Source organism: Nomascus leucogenys, chromosome 5 (assembly GCF_006542625.1).
Source record: "Nomascus leucogenys isolate Asia chromosome 5, Asia_NLE_v1, whole genome shotgun sequence".
Taxonomy (NCBI): Eukaryota; Metazoa; Chordata; class Mammalia; order Primates; family Hylobatidae; genus Nomascus; species Nomascus leucogenys.
Genome location: NC_044385.1, coordinates 94,223,367 through 94,241,344, shown reverse-complemented (window position 1 = coordinate 94,241,344; position 17,978 = coordinate 94,223,367).

Below are 17,978 nucleotides of genomic sequence, written 5' to 3'. Positions count from 1 at the left end.
CTCTGTTATTCCAAATATGACGCATCCTATTTGATTTTCTTTTTTTTTTTTTTTTACTTTCACGGTACCAGGGATTAAAGACTAATTGAGCCCATGCTGCCTGGATTAAATGATAAAAAGCGGAAGTTTGACCTACTCCCAGAGAGAAGTACACAAAGTCCACAAACACATCACATATCACATCTTCAGCCTATGTAGTTTAAAATTCCTATGTGATTTATTCCTATAAATTTCATAGTATATTGATCCAGATAATATGGTTTAATTCAACTGAAAAGATCTCAGTAAAAGATGGTTAGAATATTAATTTCTTGATGACCTTTGATTATATTATTTGAGGTTCAGATACAAATATTCCCTTTTGAGGACAGTCTTCTGCTTGGATGAATGAGTTTATATGTTTTTATGTGAGTCAGAAATAATCACATATAAACAAGCTCAAAGTTAGCTCAAATGGCTCTTTGGGAATTTCAAGGTCAGGTTTTGCTTTTTGTGCTCCCAGAAAACAACCACCTCTGAATTTGAATAAAACAGATGCTGGATTCTCCAAAGCTATACATTCATTTTGACTTCTTTCTCATGTGTCAGGTAATCTCAGGGTGGTTTCTACATTGTACAGCAACAGTACCGAGACAGAGTCTCATGGCTTTGGAAAAACTACTGATAGTGTCAGAACAAAAAGGTATATTATAATGGCATAAATGCACTCATAAATGAGTTTGACTGTTGTGCCAATCTCATCTTCAGAACGCTGACATAATTGAGATGTATCCTTAGTGTCACTTGCACTAAATTCTATATGCAAGGGATTGCTAGTCTTTAATGGCTTAGGCCAATGTATACGCACTATAATGACAGTCAATAATGGAAATCAACAGCTTTCTCTGCAAGTCTCCTCCTCTCGGCTCCATTTGCTTCAGTTTCCTCCCAAGTTTGGCTCGCCATGATTATTGACCATATAACTTATGTGGTTTTCCTCTACGCGTCCTTTCCATTGTAATTCTGGGAAATAAGTTTCTTATTCTTGTGTTATTTCACTGTTCATAATCCTCTTACAGACAAGCTACTGGTTCAATATATACTTTTGAGCCAGGCCTAATAGCAGTGGCCAAAATGAATACAAACATGCTACAAACCACGGCCACCAAGGACTTCTCTGTGGAAATTCTATATAAGGCAGCTCCCTTAGGGGAGTTTGGGAAATTGTAGGATGCATTTTATTCATCTAGTTTCAGATATGCCTACACAAATGTGCTGTGTATACACACACATTAAATGTATATTTATATTTATAGAGAATCTTACCTTCCTATGCAATTGTTATGTAAATCCTCACAAAGAACATAACATTCTTATACAACTTCTTTTATGTTGGTATGATTATCTACAAAACATAGAAAAACTGAGAGCCAAGATAATAAAATGACTCATTTAAGTTTAGGAAAGTTGTAAATGGCAAAACAAGTAATTAAATGAAAATCTCACATGGCATGTGCAGACCTCTTTCTACCACAGAGAAATTTCTTAAACCCAGAGTCCCAAATGTGCTCCATAGAATTCCATGGATTTTATTTTAAATATGTTTACTCTTAACATAACTCTATAGACTATTAAATGAAATTTCTTTCTATATATGTATGTTTTGTCTGCATAACTGTAGAAAGATTATCAAATGCAGCAGTATGGAAAAATGAAAACAGAAAACCACTCATAATAGTTAACTCAAAGTTAATTATAATGAATAGTTTAAAAGCTTCCTTGGTATGTAATTATATGATATAAGTGAATTAAAAGATAAAAGAATAATTCTAGGCTACTATTACTTAGATAGTAACATGGTAACTTACAAGTAGAGCCTCGTAAGTTATTATACTATTACACATACACACAAAAATTATGTTAAGGGGTGCATAACAATTTTTATGTTTAACTAATGACTGTTTCCAATAAACAGAGGCTTTCTATATGACTCCTAAGTTGCTTGACATGTTTCTTATTGTGGACTCATAAATAAAATATGTAACAAAAATTATGTGCCCATCTAGGATACATTTTTGTTTTCTAGAATATTGTAAAAGTGAAATAATGGGGTCAAATTTCATAAACTCTTTAAAGGTTTTAATGTATATTATTGCTGTGGTTTGAATGTATCCCTTAAATCTCAGAAACTTAATTGCTATTGTAACAATATTAAACTGTGATACTTTTAAGAGGTGATTAGGCCATAAGAGATTTGGTCTCATAAAGGGATTAATGCTCTTATGATGGGATTGGCTAGTTATCATGAGAGTGAGCTCTTGATAAAAGGATGTTTGGCCCTCATTTCCTCTCTAGAGTGCTCAGTTCCACATCTGCCATAGGATAGCACAGCAAGAAAGCCCTCATCAGATGTCAGTTTCATGTACTTGGATTTCCCAGCTCCCAGAACTATAAGCCAAAATAAATTTCTTTCTTTATAAATTACCCAGTCTTTGGTATTCTGTTATAGCAGCAGAAATGGACTAAGACACTTATGAAACTGCCTTTCCCAAAGTTTTACTTTATTTACAATTTGATAATTATGATGAAAATCTCTAACCAAGGAGTTTGTCAGCTTCAAAGAGCACTGCCAGCTTTAAAAAGAAATAGAAAATCATATCTAAAATTGTTATAAGAATTGGATATTTATATATGGCTTGCTACTGCACATCATTAACTAACTCTGCATTCAATAACAGCATGTTAGTAATTCCAATTTGGCTATGGTGGGTATGTCTATTTACTCCACAGAAACCAGTAAACATTACAAATCAAATTTTATTTTTTCAAGAAGCCAGTTGTTAAACACTTACCAGCACAAAACGGTACAGATACACACACACACACACACACACACACACACTTCTTAATACAATGTATGTAGACTAAGCATATACACAACTAAGGAAAAATGCAAAGGCTGATAAAACATGTTTAACTAAAATTTGCCACTGGGGTGGGAAATATGAATGAGAAATATGGATGAAATGCTTGTATAAATAAATATTGAAACAAAAGCAGGATATTGTAAAAACCAACGAAGACACTGTGCTATGAGCTAACAAATATGAGCAAGTAAATTTTTTGCATGTGAAGTAAACAAGTAGAACAAGAAAGAAACGGAGCATTTTTGTACCTGTTAACTTATCCCATACATTTAAATATTAATAGTTAAGGATTTAACTAGTAGCATTAAGTATTTAAAATCAGTTGTAAGGATGCATTGTGTCTATCATGATTCTAGTCTAAAACACTTACTTCATATCCATACCTTAATTTGATTAAGGCTTACATATATATAACTGCCCATAGTGCTGATTTTTGTGTGAAAATAATAGATCTTGTATCAACCTTTCTTAGTATTTTGTAATAAGAAATGTGTTTTCTTTTGCTATTTTTTTCTGTTTCTTTTAATTCTGTAAAATTCATGAGGTAAATTAGCAGTGTAGAGCAGAGAGGAGATATTTTATGTCATTACTGACTCAAGTAAAACCTCATGAGATAGGTTATATTGTCGTTCAAAGGGCCATTGTACTTATTTAGTTATTGTGCAGAAGTGTTTGTATTTTATCAAAGAAAAAAGAAAAAAATCTATAATCACTAATGTCACTGGGGAGTTAAATTCTGAGAATGCACCTAACAAGTGTTACAGTTGCCTAAAATAACTAGATGAAAACAATGACTAGGATATAAAACTCAGATACAGTTGGAGGAATAAAATTTATTTCAATATACTGTAAACTTTTATTCCACTATGAGCAAAATCACTAAGAAAAATATAAAATAACTAGGTTGAAATTTTGAAGAAAGTAAGAAATAAGCTGACATTACATTTCACCTTTGTTTTTAGATTTCCAACTGTTTTAGAGTCAAGTGTGCTAATAATGATCAAAATATAAATTGTTTAAATTTTAAAAATTTGCAGAGACATTTTAGCCATACTGGTGAATCTGAAATTGCATATTTCTTGAGTGTTTCTTGCCTATATATACATATATATGCCTAAAATGTTTTTTAAAGCAAAGCTTATTCTGCAGATCTACTAAACTAATTAAAATGTAATTGTTCTTTCATCTACAAACCAGCTTCACTTCATTGGAGGTTTCGTCATAGATTTACAAATACAAAATTTAACATATAACAAATGGCCAAAGTATATTTTATAACTTTATGAAATTTTATAACTGGAAGAAATTAGAAGAAAGTGTCCTATGAGTATACTAAAATAACTATTGTTCTATTGAGAATTTGATCCAAAGCTCATTCCTTGTGGGCACGGTGCACAAAGAAATAAAATTGTGGTTATATAAGTTTGTAAGTACAAAAAGTGATACCTCATAGTTGTTATTCAGTCGACAAAGCATTGACAGTAAGACCCAGTTTCCAAGTCCTAGCTATGGTACTTACCCATGACGTAGCTTTGAGTGATTAATTTAAATACTATGTATTACCCTATACAACACAAATCATGAAATTTCTTTTAAGCTTTGTTCAAAGAATCTTGAATATAAAAGCCCTTGGTAAAATTCTGTGATTATTTTACTTATAGTCATATATGATCTCTAACACTTCATAGAGCGAAACCAAACATATCCTATACCTGTTAATACAAACAGCATTATTTTGCATAAATGTAATTTTCAAGAAGATAAAAATGTCCTTTGAATTAATTGTTAATATATCATGAGCCAAATATAAGGCTTCTAAAAGTCTTGGTGAACAAAAAACATATGGGAATTCACAACATACAATGAAACTCTAATAAAACAAAGATTTTAAATATTGAATGTATATTATAATCATACTATAAAGGGAATTGTAACCATGTTGCTTAAACTTTTTCTAAAATTCAGTGCAGAAGATTCTCTGTAGTCAAAGACTGTACATTCTAAATGTGATTCGGAATGGTGAGGATTTTATTTTACTCATTGAGGAAGGTGTACTTTTATCAATTTCTCTACCAAAATGCCAGTTCCCTGATTCTTCATTCAAATACTAATCTAGGAAATGTGGTGAAGGGATTTTGTAAATGGAGTTGAAGTCCCAAATTAACGAATATTAAGATAAGGCGATTATCTTGGTGCATGCGACCCAATCAAGCGAACCTTTTAGAAGCAGAATTTTTCCTGGCTGGTAGCATACAGAGAAAGAGAGTTTCAAAGTATGAGGAAGATTTGAAATGCTGTGCCTGGCTTGAACTTAGTAGGGATCTTGTGGCAAAGAATATGGATAGCCTCTAAAGCTAAGAGTGGCTCATACATGACAGCAAACAGCAAAAACAAAACCAGTCATACAACTTCAAGAAAATACATTCTGTCAATAACCGAAATGATCACAGAAATATATTCTTCACCAGACACTTTTATGTAAAATCTTAGCTCGGCCAATACCTTGATTTAAGCCTTGTAAAACCCTAAAATGAGATCCTGTAGAGCCTGCCTGGATTTCTGATCTACAGAACTATGATATAACAAATAGTATTTCTTTAAGCTGCCAAGTTTGTGGTAATTTGTTACTGAGCAATAGAAAACCAATACATTCATTCAACAAATTGTTTTTGTGGATCAGCAAGATTTAAGGCACTATATTGAATGATATGATCAAACAAACATTAATCAAATATGAAGGTTCCCCTCTGAAAAATATACAACCTAGTTGAGGAGGTGAAATACATAGATAAACAATTACATAATGAGAGAGAAAAGCATTTTATAAGATGTATGGAGGAAAATCCTATGGATGCAAAATACTGCTTTGAAGGAAAAAATGATGGGAGTGTTGGTGTTTTGAGACTCTGGAAGGTCAGTTAGGGCTGGGTGAATATGAAGACATACTTTAAAGATAGTCTAATAAAATACTGAATAATCTGAGTGTCTTACATCAATTGAAAGTATCTATTACTTCTGCATTTTAACAGTAAATATCACTAAGAGGAATTGTGAGAAATAGAATGGAAAAGATAAATTGCAGTTATGTACACATTGAATTATTAACTAAGTAATGTGGACATTATTCTTGAAAAGAGACAGAGCTATTGACAACTTTCATCATGGAAAGGTACTGACTGGAGAAGTAGTACAGAAATAATAAATTGAAAGGATTATAAAAGTGATTAGAAAGGGGAAGAGGGAGTCCCCAGAAAACCAGGTCAAGGATCTATTTAAATATCTTATGTAAAATGTGGCCTTAAATACATGTGGTGACAGTAGGAATAAATAGGAACAGATAGCTTGGACAGATATTACAAGGTTATAAAAAAGGGGAAAAGGAAAGAGAGAAAAGATCTATCTATCATCTATCTTTCTGTCTTTATCTTCTTTTCTTAATTATTATTTTACTTTAAGCTCCAGGATATAAGTACAGAACGTGTAGGTTTGTTACATAGGTATACATGTGCCATGGTGGTTTGCTGCACTTACCAACCCATCATCTATGTTTTAAGCCACACATACATTAGCTATTTGTCCTAACGCTCTCCCTCTCCTCGTCCCCCACACCCCAACTGGCCCTGGTGTGTGTTGTTTGCCTCCGTATGTCCATGTGTTCTCACTGTTCAGCTCCCACTTATGAGAGAGAACATGCAGTGTTTGGTTTTCTGTTCCTGTGTTCGTTTGCTGAGGATGATGGCTTCCAGCTTCATCCATGTCCCTGCAAAGGGCATGATCTCATTCCTTTTTATGCCTGCACAGTATTCCATGGGGTATATGTACCACATTTCTTCATCCAGTCTATCACTGATGGGCATTTGGGTTGGTTCCATATCTTCGCTATTTTAAAGAGTGTTGCAATAAACATGCATATGCAAGTGTCTTTACAGTAGCATGATTTATATTCTTTTGGGTATATACCCAGCAATGGGATTGCTGGGTCAAATAGTATTTCTGGTTCTAGATCCTTGAGGAATAGCCACACTGTCTTCCACAATGGTAACACTAATTTACATTTCCACCAACAGTGTAAAAGCATTCCTATTTCTCCACAGCCTCACCAGTATCTATTGTTTCTTGACTTTTAATAATCGCCATTCTGACTGGCATGAGATGGTATTTCATTGTGGTTTTAATTTGCATTTCTCTAATGATCAGTGATGTTGAGCCTTTTCATATGTTTGCTGGCTGCAAAAATGTCTTCTTTTGAGAAGTGACTTTTCATATCCTTTGTCCACTTTTTGATGAGGTTGTTTTTTTTCTTGTAAATTTGTTTAAGCTCCTTGTATTAGACTTTTGTCAGATGGGTAGATTGCAAAACTGTCATCTGTTCACTGTTTTACAGATTCCTGGGCAATAGCCAATGGTCTTGTTTTTTGGCCCAGCAAATAGAAAATGGACAATTTCTTTATTCCAAGGAAAAGAACTACGGAGATGGTCCACTCAGCATCAACTGGTGAGATATTCTCCTCAAAATTTGGGTCATTCATGTCTCTGCTGCTACCAATGCTAATATACCAAAGGCTCTCTTCAATGATAAGACTGATAAACCGGACTAAATTTCCCTTTCTCAATCTTCCTCAGTTCTATCTCCATGGGCAGTCTGGGCCCATGAGACTTTGAGCCATCTAGGAGTCCTTTCTCTGGTGGATTGTGCCAAAGCTAAAGGACTTTCTTCAATACAACTCATGGTGAAATCAGCTGTTGATAGATGTATATGTTCTGGTGAAATCTGTCATTGGCAACTCATGATACTGAAAAAATTACAAAATATTTCACCCCAAATATAATTTTTGGCCATATTTTGAAATGTTTATTCTGAGGGCCTACAAACAGAAGAAACTTTTGCAAAGTTATCTTCTGTGGGGCAAATTTGCATTTGTAGAGAAAGTCTGCATTGATATAGTCAGGCTTTCTCTAAGGCCCTCCCTTATCCAGGTTTAGGAAGGATTAACTAGGAGGCTGACATTTTAAAAGTCTTAAAGTAACATTTACCATCTATTTTTTCTGAGGGCAGCTACACGTGACATTTCATCTATGTAACAAGATCACCTTTACTATCCAGGGCACATCTTCTCCTCTTCCCATAACCTATTTGCCACCGTAACCTGTTTTGCAATGATCAAAGCCCCTACTTTTTCTGTAACCTTAAGATGGTATAAAAGCATCAACCATGTGAGTTCTTATATTTTCTAGGACTCCAGTGCATGGTAATAAATCTGTATATGTTTTATTCCATTAATCTGCTTTTTTGCTAGTTGATTTTCAGTAAAACTTCTGAGGGCAAAAGGAAAACTTTCCCTTGGCCCCAATAAAATATAGCAATATTCCCTGGAGAAATATTCCCTACAGTGGATGGCAAGTAGATTATATTGGACTGCTTCTCCCTTAAGCAGCAGTCACGTGTTGTGCTCTAGCTAGATAGATACCTATAATGGCCTCCTTCTGTCCTTTCTAACTGTACATGTTACAGATCAAACACTCACTGGCCTTGCTAAAAACATCCTAGTACCCTTCTGGACTGTGACATTATTTATTCAGATCAGGGATCCCATTTTACAGCACAAGCAGTACAACAGTGGGCCCTGGAACAGGGTATTCAATGGAATTTCCATCTGTCATACAGCCCCTTGGTGACCAGTTTAATGAAAAGACATCACAGTCGTATGAAACAACAGATTTTTAAATTTCAGTCTAGTAAATGGACCCCTAGCTGGGTCTCAGTTTTGGATAAATCTGTAATTTCTCCTACTTTGAAATATTTGGGCAGACTTACATGACATACAAATTTTTACAAGCCTCTCCATAGCTCTTTTCTGTGTTTAAAGGGGGATAAGTCTCATTTTTACGTTAATGAGGATTCTTTATATATCAGGCCCTTCAATCAAACCTCTTTCTATGAATATCAATTTTCAAAAAGCCCATGTCACAAGGCCTGTATGCCATATCAAAAGTGGATATTCTCCTAATGGTAGATTTCTCTACAGGTCTGGAACTTGTCCACTTATTACAGGACCCACTTGAACCTAAATTTTCACTGTTAACAATATTCAGGACTATTCAAGTACAAAGGACAGATGATAAATAAGGCCTCCCTTTCCAATTCCCTTCAAGATATTAAAACTATTGCTCCAGGGCCATTTCCACAAATGGTGGGGACTACCAAGAAAGGGGATAAGCAATTCCATTTGGTAAAAGAAAAGTGCACTGGAAAATAATGTTGGAAGCAATACCCTGTCCCACCATGAGGAAACCAGAAACTCCTTCTTGGTAACAATGCATGTTGGAGAGAAAGAAATGTCAAACAGCAAAATGATTGTAAGATGCAACACCATACCTTTATGTTGACTCTTGGTTTTGTTTTCACCGTTTTGTGTGTTTTTATTGGTTTGCAGTTCAGAGCCTCAAACCTTCCAAATAAGACATTGTTTTAATCAAACATTACAAATGCTGAGGCCTGCATGGCACCAAGTTTGGCTAATACTAGTCTTGAAGCCCAAAGACCATCATGCCAACTTTCCTATCACCAACCAAACTGAAGACTGAGTCAAAAGGTCAATAGTGACTGCCTAATGGAAGGTCTGCCTACGGGCTAATGCTGTAGCTCCAACCTCAGCCATGGGTATAGCAGACATGCCCTCTTTCAATTAACCAATCCCACCAAAACAGGCCATAAGATTTAAAATCTATTTGAATCTATTTGTGGTAGAACCCTTTTCATCATTCAACTGGAAAAAACCTTGGACTATTAGGAGCCTTTAGATTCAAACATCATTAATTGGAATTTTAACTGTAGTAGTTGGGCCCTGGTGTTTTGGTCCAGTTATGGCAGGATCACAGCTGCTGGCATCACATCTGCTAGCTGTGTGATCAAAAAGCCTCTTGATTTAAAAGATATCCCAAAGTCAAGCTGCAAGTCCCATTTTCTTCAAATTCTACAAGTGTCTCAGTGTCATTACATCCTGCAGCCACAAAAACATAACCACATAAACACAAATTGATATCCAGTGAGGAAGGATACTCCAGTCCCACGTCATCCTAGCCCAAGAGATTGCTGTAGAGAAAGCACTGTCTCACAAGATGTCACCTCAGCCCAAATCCAAGAAATTGCTAAGAGATTACTTTGCCCCTACCTCTTATCAAACTATTGGCAATCCCAACCATACCAGAACTAGAAAAATCTCACCACGAGATTCCAGACATTGTTGTTTCTCCAGTGACTGATCACATTGCAAAATCTTGTTTGAAAAGGCAGGACCCACCAGACTGGAGTGATTTTTCAGACATTGGAATTTTCCCTGTAGCTCAACTCTGCTTTGCAATAGCTATAAAACTGTAAAGTTTACCCCCTCTGATTGTAATTCTAACTTGTACCTTTTTTTAAGCCTCCATGAGACCAAGTCCAATGCCTCTGTAATGTCTCCAAGGCTAACATTCTGCTAATATCACTCATCTTTTTTTGTCTAAAGGGAGAACTTACCAAAATATTCACATTGCATCTTCTCCTAGGTAAAACAAAATAATTCTGTTGGCCTCTCAATGCTCTATTTATTCATCTATATCATCTCCCCCTTCTTCATCCTCATTAATAAACAAGAGGCACTGCAGTCTCTCCCATTATCATAGTGCTCATATCTTTAACTCTCCAGAATACTATATGGTAAACACAGTCTAAATCCATCATCTTAGTCCCTGGGCTACTTACATAGACATCCAACATACACATACATTTAAATGATCTAGCCTTTCACGTATTGACAATCCATAATTATTAATTTTTTAAATCAACTTGCTTCCACATATATCACACCACACATTTATCCAGCTGTGTGATGGATAAATATAGGAAGATAAAAACCTCTTCCCATCCGGGCGCGGTGGCTCACGCCTGTAATCCCAGCACTTTGGGAGGCCGAGGAGGGCGGATAACAAGATCAGGAGATCATAGCCATCCTGGCCAACATGGTGAAACCCCGTCTCTACTAAAAATACAAAAATAAATTAGCCAGGCGTGGTGGCGGGAGCCTGTAGTACCAGCTACTTGGGATGCTGAGGCAGGAGAATGGCTGAACCCGGGAGGCAGAGCTTGCAGTGAGCCGAGATCACGCCACTGCACTCCAGCCTGGGCGACAGAGAGAGACTCTCCATCAAAAACAAAAAAACAAAAACAAAACAAAACAAAACAAAAACCTCTTCCCAACTGAACCTCCTTTGTATCTGGGGAACTGCTTCATGATAAATGTCAACTACTTTCATGTTTTCTAAATACATAGCACATATGAGCTACCTAATGGGAAACTCCACACTGTTATCACATGCCCCCCAAAAAGCACTGCCTTTCTCCAGTCCTCCTTAATAATTCTACATTATATAAGGCAAGGTGCAATTTCCCAATCTAAAGACAATGTTATAGGGTTATAGGGTTATAGTTCAGCCCAACAAAAAAACACAGTGTTCATCCTCTCTACTGTGGATGTGTTCTAAAGTATTTATCCTTCCTGTACCCCAAAGCCACAAACCACATCCATGCATTTGAATATTTCTTGGCCTTCCTGTTTATACAAATTTTAATTATTCTTCCCTCACCCTAACCAAACATCAACAATGTGCTACATTCATACTTATAATATTTGAAGTTGCCACAACTTTGGGACTTGTTGGAATGGATGCAGGAACCATCACTCTTACCAAATAATAAAAAATAATTAACACTAACCTAAAATGTCCAAAACTCTGGTTTTTCAAGTATGCTAAATACTAGACCTACTTAAACAAGGCTAGGAAAAAAATGACAAAAATAGATTTTAGTAATAAATCATCACTTAATTATTTATTAGCTAACCAAAGGGGTGTTTATAATATTAATATTTATATGTGGATTAACAACATTAGTGAAGCAGCCACTCTAATAGAATGTATGAGCCATGAAATCATCATAATAACATAACCCACAATTTTAACATATTTTGTAACTCAACCAAAATATTACTAGAGGCCCTTGTCCTGACTAATTTATTCTTTTACTTAACTCCAAACAAATGAAATCCTGGTCAATAGCTGACCTTCAGGGAATCTCCATGCTTTTACTTGGTTTATTTATCCTTAATGTCATAGAAAAAGTTTTCTATGCTGTTTAGAGCAACATATGTCCTGCTTTCTGGAAGTCTTCTCTACTATTTGGACCAATCAGATATCCAAAATTATCCAGCTCAAAATTGATATCAAGACATCAAGACATCAATTGTAGTATAATAATTGATGAGTGGTGCCTTGACCTGGTTTTGAAGTTATGGCTAAAATCCTCAGAGCTCCTTCTTGGGCAGTTTGCTGAGTCCCCACTCCGAAGACATCCCACTCTCTGAGACCACTATGCACAGACCACAACTATCCTTCTTCTCCAAGATCCAACACTCTGGGATCAGGACCTAAGCAAGTAGGGACAGCTGCTGTGCCCAGTAGTTCATAGATTGTTCAAATTAGCCAAAGCCTGGTGAACTTTAGCTTCCCCTTCCTTATCTGTCATATATAAGTTGCCCCTACGACACAAGATAATTGTTACACTGTGTCCATTTACAAATCCTTGTACAATCCTGTATGTCAGCCTTCTCTATTTTGGAGCTGTAAATAACCGAGACTTCTGCCTTTCATCTATCTGTCATTGTGTTGTGCTCCAAAATCAAATAACTGTTTAAATCTTACTGAACACACAAGAGATACAGGGGTGGTAGCTCTTATAAAGTACTTGTACTACAAATAAAACAGTGTTAGTTATTAGGAGGTGAACATAAATTATTTAAATCCTAGTGCAAACACTAAAAAAAATTTAAAAAGGAAAAAATAATGTCAAAGAGGAGACAATGTAGAATCAAATAAAGTGCTCAATTAAAGTCAGAGTATCAAGAAAAAGAAGCAGGAAAAGAAATAACAAATGCTATGAATAAAAAAGAGTTACAATGATGACATATTTTGCTCCAATTATATCTATAATTCCTGAAATATGAATCGTATAAATACAACAGTATAAAGACAGAAATTGTCAAATTGTATTTAAAAAATAAATAAATAAAATAAAAAGACCGATGGCTCAACTGTATGCTGTTTATAAGAAACACACTTTAAATATAAAGATACAGGTTAAAAAGATGAGATGAAACAATATATGCCATACTAGCTCTATTGAAAAGAAAACTAGGATAGCAATATTAATTTCAAAAAAGTGACTTCTGAATAGGAAAGACTATAAGAGATAAAGAGGTACATAACATAATATATAAAGGGGCCAATTCTCCAAGAAGACATAACAATCTTAAACATGTGCAGACTAACAACAGAGTATCAAAATACATAAGGCAAAAACTGATATAACTGAATAAAAACAAATACACAAATCTATTATCATCAGAGAATTTAACACAGCTCGCTCAATCCCTGATAGATGAAGTAGACAAAAATCAGTAAGGATGTAGATTACATGAATAGTATTATCAATAAATTTGACATAAACCAACATATAGACCAACACAAATAGAATAGAGAGCCTAGAAATAAAACTTCACAAATGTTGTCAAATGATTTTCCACAAGGTTATCAAGACCAATCAATGAGAACGGACAGTCTTCCAACAAGGGTGGAAACATCCGTGAAGACTAGATCCCTGGAGTCATGGGTGTCATTTTGTTTTGTTTGACTTTAAAAGAAAAAAAACTTACCAACCATCTAAGAATCTCCAGGGTATATAGTGCCTTAAGATAAACTCACGATTGATCGTTCCAACCTTTAGTTTGAGTTATTCTTTTTTAAACTGAAAATGTTGAAGACTGTAGGTAAATGAATAAATAAGTAAGCTAACAAGCAGGCCTGTGTTCTTGGAATGGAGCCACATTTTCTTCCCCATTTGCAGGGCCTGCATCCCTTTTCTCGAATTCAAAATAGTGGTGGAGTTTCCTGTCTCATGCCCATTCTAACTGTTCTTATACAGTCTATTGCTATGATCTATCTGGCATAATCAACACATTTTGAAGAGTCCCTGGAACAAATCAGATGCTCGTTAACTGTTTTTACTCAATGAATGGATCTGTGATGAAGACTGCCTTTTTACTGAATCTTGCTATATTTTTCAAGTACCATATTCTACTTGTTGAAATTCATTTTGTTGCAGAATCTACAACAGTCACTGTCTCCTGGTTTATGCCTTGCTTACTATGAGTAGGTCAATATTCACTTCATTTTCCAACTCTAATTTTACCCACTGCAAAGAAAATAAACCAGATTAAGTTTGCACAATGCATCTTTTAAAAGTACTACTTTGTGTCACGCAGAATCCATTGATCTTCAATACTGAAGATCTATTCCCCTACTGAGCTGGCATGTTGGCATAACTTTTAAGACACCAACTAATGTGGGCTTTGTTAATGGAAACAAAACAAAATGAAACAAAATTAGTCTTTCATTGAGCTTCCCTGATTGCACTGATTTGTAAAGTCAAGCTTGTAGAAGATAATTCAGTGGTATGAGATTTGTTAAGACTCGTAAAAAAAATTTTGTAACATATATATATATATATATATATATAACACAATGCCTGATTTAAAAAATGAGAGATTTTACAACTTTTATTATGTATGTATGTATGTATGTATGTATGTATGTATGTATGTATATATTTTGAGATAGGGTGTGTATCACCTACTCTGGAGAGCAGCAGTACAATCATGGCTCACTGCAGCCTTGAAATCCTAGCCTCAAGTGCTCCTCTCACCTCAGCCTCCTGAAGTGCTGGAATTGTAGGCATAAGCCACCATATACCCAGCCTATCTTTTATATGACAAATATAGAGTGAAATGCAATTATCATTAATAAATTTTAACTGCAAAGAAGAAAACACTGAAAAGAATAAACATAAATATAAGTGAGTAATAGTCAAATCTATTTTTTAATTGGTCATATAAAGGCAGATTTTTTTCTGAAGGCATCATCTGAAAAAACAACAAAAAGCTGTATCTTCCCCATTGCTCATAAGTTTCTCTCTGCTTCTGACCATTGTCTCAGAAAATGCCTTAAAAAGTAGGTTCAAGACCTGTGTTGTATCAAGTAGGGTATGTAAATGGGTTGATAAATTCAACTATGTAATAAATTAATGCTTAATTAAAATTTTTGAATAAGTGACTAAAGTGATAGCAGTCTGAGGCTGTCAGAAATGTCCAAAATCTACCAGAATCTATAAGGTTCTATTGATAGGTTTTCAGGATAGTTACTACTATTCTGTATTCAGGATTATAAACCTCATTTTGGAAGTAGGGAAATTGAGGCAAAGAAATGTTAAATAACATTAAAATAAAATACTCTGTCTCAGGACTAGATAAATAAGAAAAGAGAAGTTAGAAAAAAATTTATAATCCCAGTTTGTTCATTCAATAATGTTTTAAAATACTTATGCTGTGCTAAACCTACTCCTTTTTACTTTATTGTTCATCATTATTGTACATATAGTTACATTTCCAATTCCTGGAAACATAAAACTCCCAAGATTGATCCAGGAATTAACAGAAATTCCGAACATACCAATAATGAGCAATGAAATTTAATCAGTAATTTAAATAAAAGCACTTACCAACTAAAAAAAGCTGTGGGCCAGATAGATTCACAGCTGAATTCTATCAGTTGTACAAAGAAGAACACTACCAATCATATTAAAATGATTCCAAAAAATTGAGGGGGAGAATTCCTCCCTAACTCATTCTATGAAACCATTATAAACCTGATACCAAAATCTGGCAAAAACACAACAACAACAACAAAAGAAAACTACAGACCAATATCTCTGATGACCATAGATACAAAAATTCTCAACAAAGTATGAGCAAACCCAAATCCAGTAGCACACCAAAAAGTTAATTGACCACTATCAAGCGAGCTCTATTCCTCGGATGCAAGGATGGTTCATCATAACAAATTAATAAATGTGATTCACCACATAAAGAAAAATAAATATATACAAAAAACATATGGTCATCTCAATAGATACAGAAAAAGCATTTGATGAAACTCAACATCCCTTCATGATAACAGTCCTCAAAAACTAGACATCAAAGGAACATACCTCAAAATAATAAAAGCCATCTATGACAAACCCACAGCCAACATCATACTGAATAGGCAAAAACACTACCCCTAAGAACTGAAACAAGACAAGGATGTCCACTCTGATTACTCCTATTAATACAGCACTGGAAGTCCTAGACAGAGCAACTGGGCAAGAAAAAGAAATAAAAAGCATCCAAATACGAAGAGAGGAAGTCAAATTATCTCTCTTTGCTTATGATACAATTTTACACCCAGAAAATCCTAAAGATTCCACTAAAAGACCGCTAAAACTGATAAACAACTACAGCAAAGGCTCAGGATGCAAAATCAACGTACAAAAATAAGCAGCATTTCTAAACATCAGTAATGCTGAAGCTGAAGGCCATACCAAGAACTCAATCCTATTTACAGTGGCCACAAAAAAATACCTAGGAGGTGAAAGGTCTCTACAAAGAAAACTAAAAAACATTTCTGAAAGAAATCATAGATGACACAAATAGAAAATCATCCCATGCTCATGGGGTGAAGGAATCGATATAATTTAAATGTCCATATTACTCAAAGCAATCTACACTATTACCATCAAATTACCAATGTCATTTTTGACAGAATTGGAAAAAAAAAAACCTAATCTAAAATTCATATGAAACCCAAAAGAAAAAAAAAAAACAAAACCACAAATACCGAAAGCAATCCTAAGCAAAAAGAATAAACTCAGAGGCATTATATTATCTGACTTCAAACTATACTACAAGCCTACACTAACAAAAGCAGCAGGATATTGGTTAAAAAAAATAGAGCCATGAAACAGAATAAAGTCCCCTGAGTAAAGTCACATACACCTACAACCAACTGATCTTCGACAAAGTTGGCAAAAATAAACAATGGAAAAAGGAATCCCTTCAATAAATCCTCCTTTGAAAACTGGCTAACCAAAAGCAGAAGAATGAACTTGGACCCCTACCTCCCACTATATACAAAACTTAACTCAAGATTGATTAAATAATTAAATATAAGAAAAATTATGAAAATTCTAGAAGAAAACCTAGGAAATGCTCTTTTAGACACTGGCCTAGGTGAAGAATTTTTTTATGAAGACCCCAAAAGCAAGTGCAACAAAATCAAAAATAGACAAATGGGACTTAATTAAATTACAGAGTTTCTGTACAGCAAAATAAATTATCAATAGAGTAAATAGACAAACTACAGAATGGGAAAAATATTTGCAAACCATGCATCCCATAAAGGTCTAATATCCAGAATCTATAAGAAACTTAAAACCCCATTAAAAAGTGGGCAAAAAAACAGACATTGCTCAGAAGACAGACAAGCGGCCAAAAAACATGTTACAAAATGCTGCAACATCTGTAATTATCACAGACACTAATCAAAACCACAATGAGATACCATGTCACACCAGTCAGAATGGCTAGTATTAAAAAGTCAAAAAGTCACCGATGTTGGCTAGTTGCAAGGAAAAGGAAATACGTACACACTGCTGGTGGGAATGCAAATTAGTTCATAGCCTGTGGAGAACAGTTTATATGCTTCTCAAATAATTAAAAATAGAACAATCAACCCAGTAAAGCCATTACTGAGTATATACCCATAGGAAAATAAATTGTTCTATCAAAAAGACCTATGCATCTGTATGTTCCTTGCAGCACCATTCACAATAGCAAAGGTATGGAATCAACCTAGGTGCCCGTGAATGGTGGACTGCATAAAGAAATGTGCTACATATACACCATGGAGTACTATGCAGCTATAGACAAGAATGAAATCAAGTTCTTTGCAGTAATGTGGATGGAGGTGGAGGCCATTATTCTAAGTGAATTAACATAGAAATAGAAAACCAAATATTGCACGTTCCCATTGGTAAGCAGGAACTAAATATTGGATTCACACAGACATAAAGACAGGAACAATAGGCACTGGGAACCCCAAAAG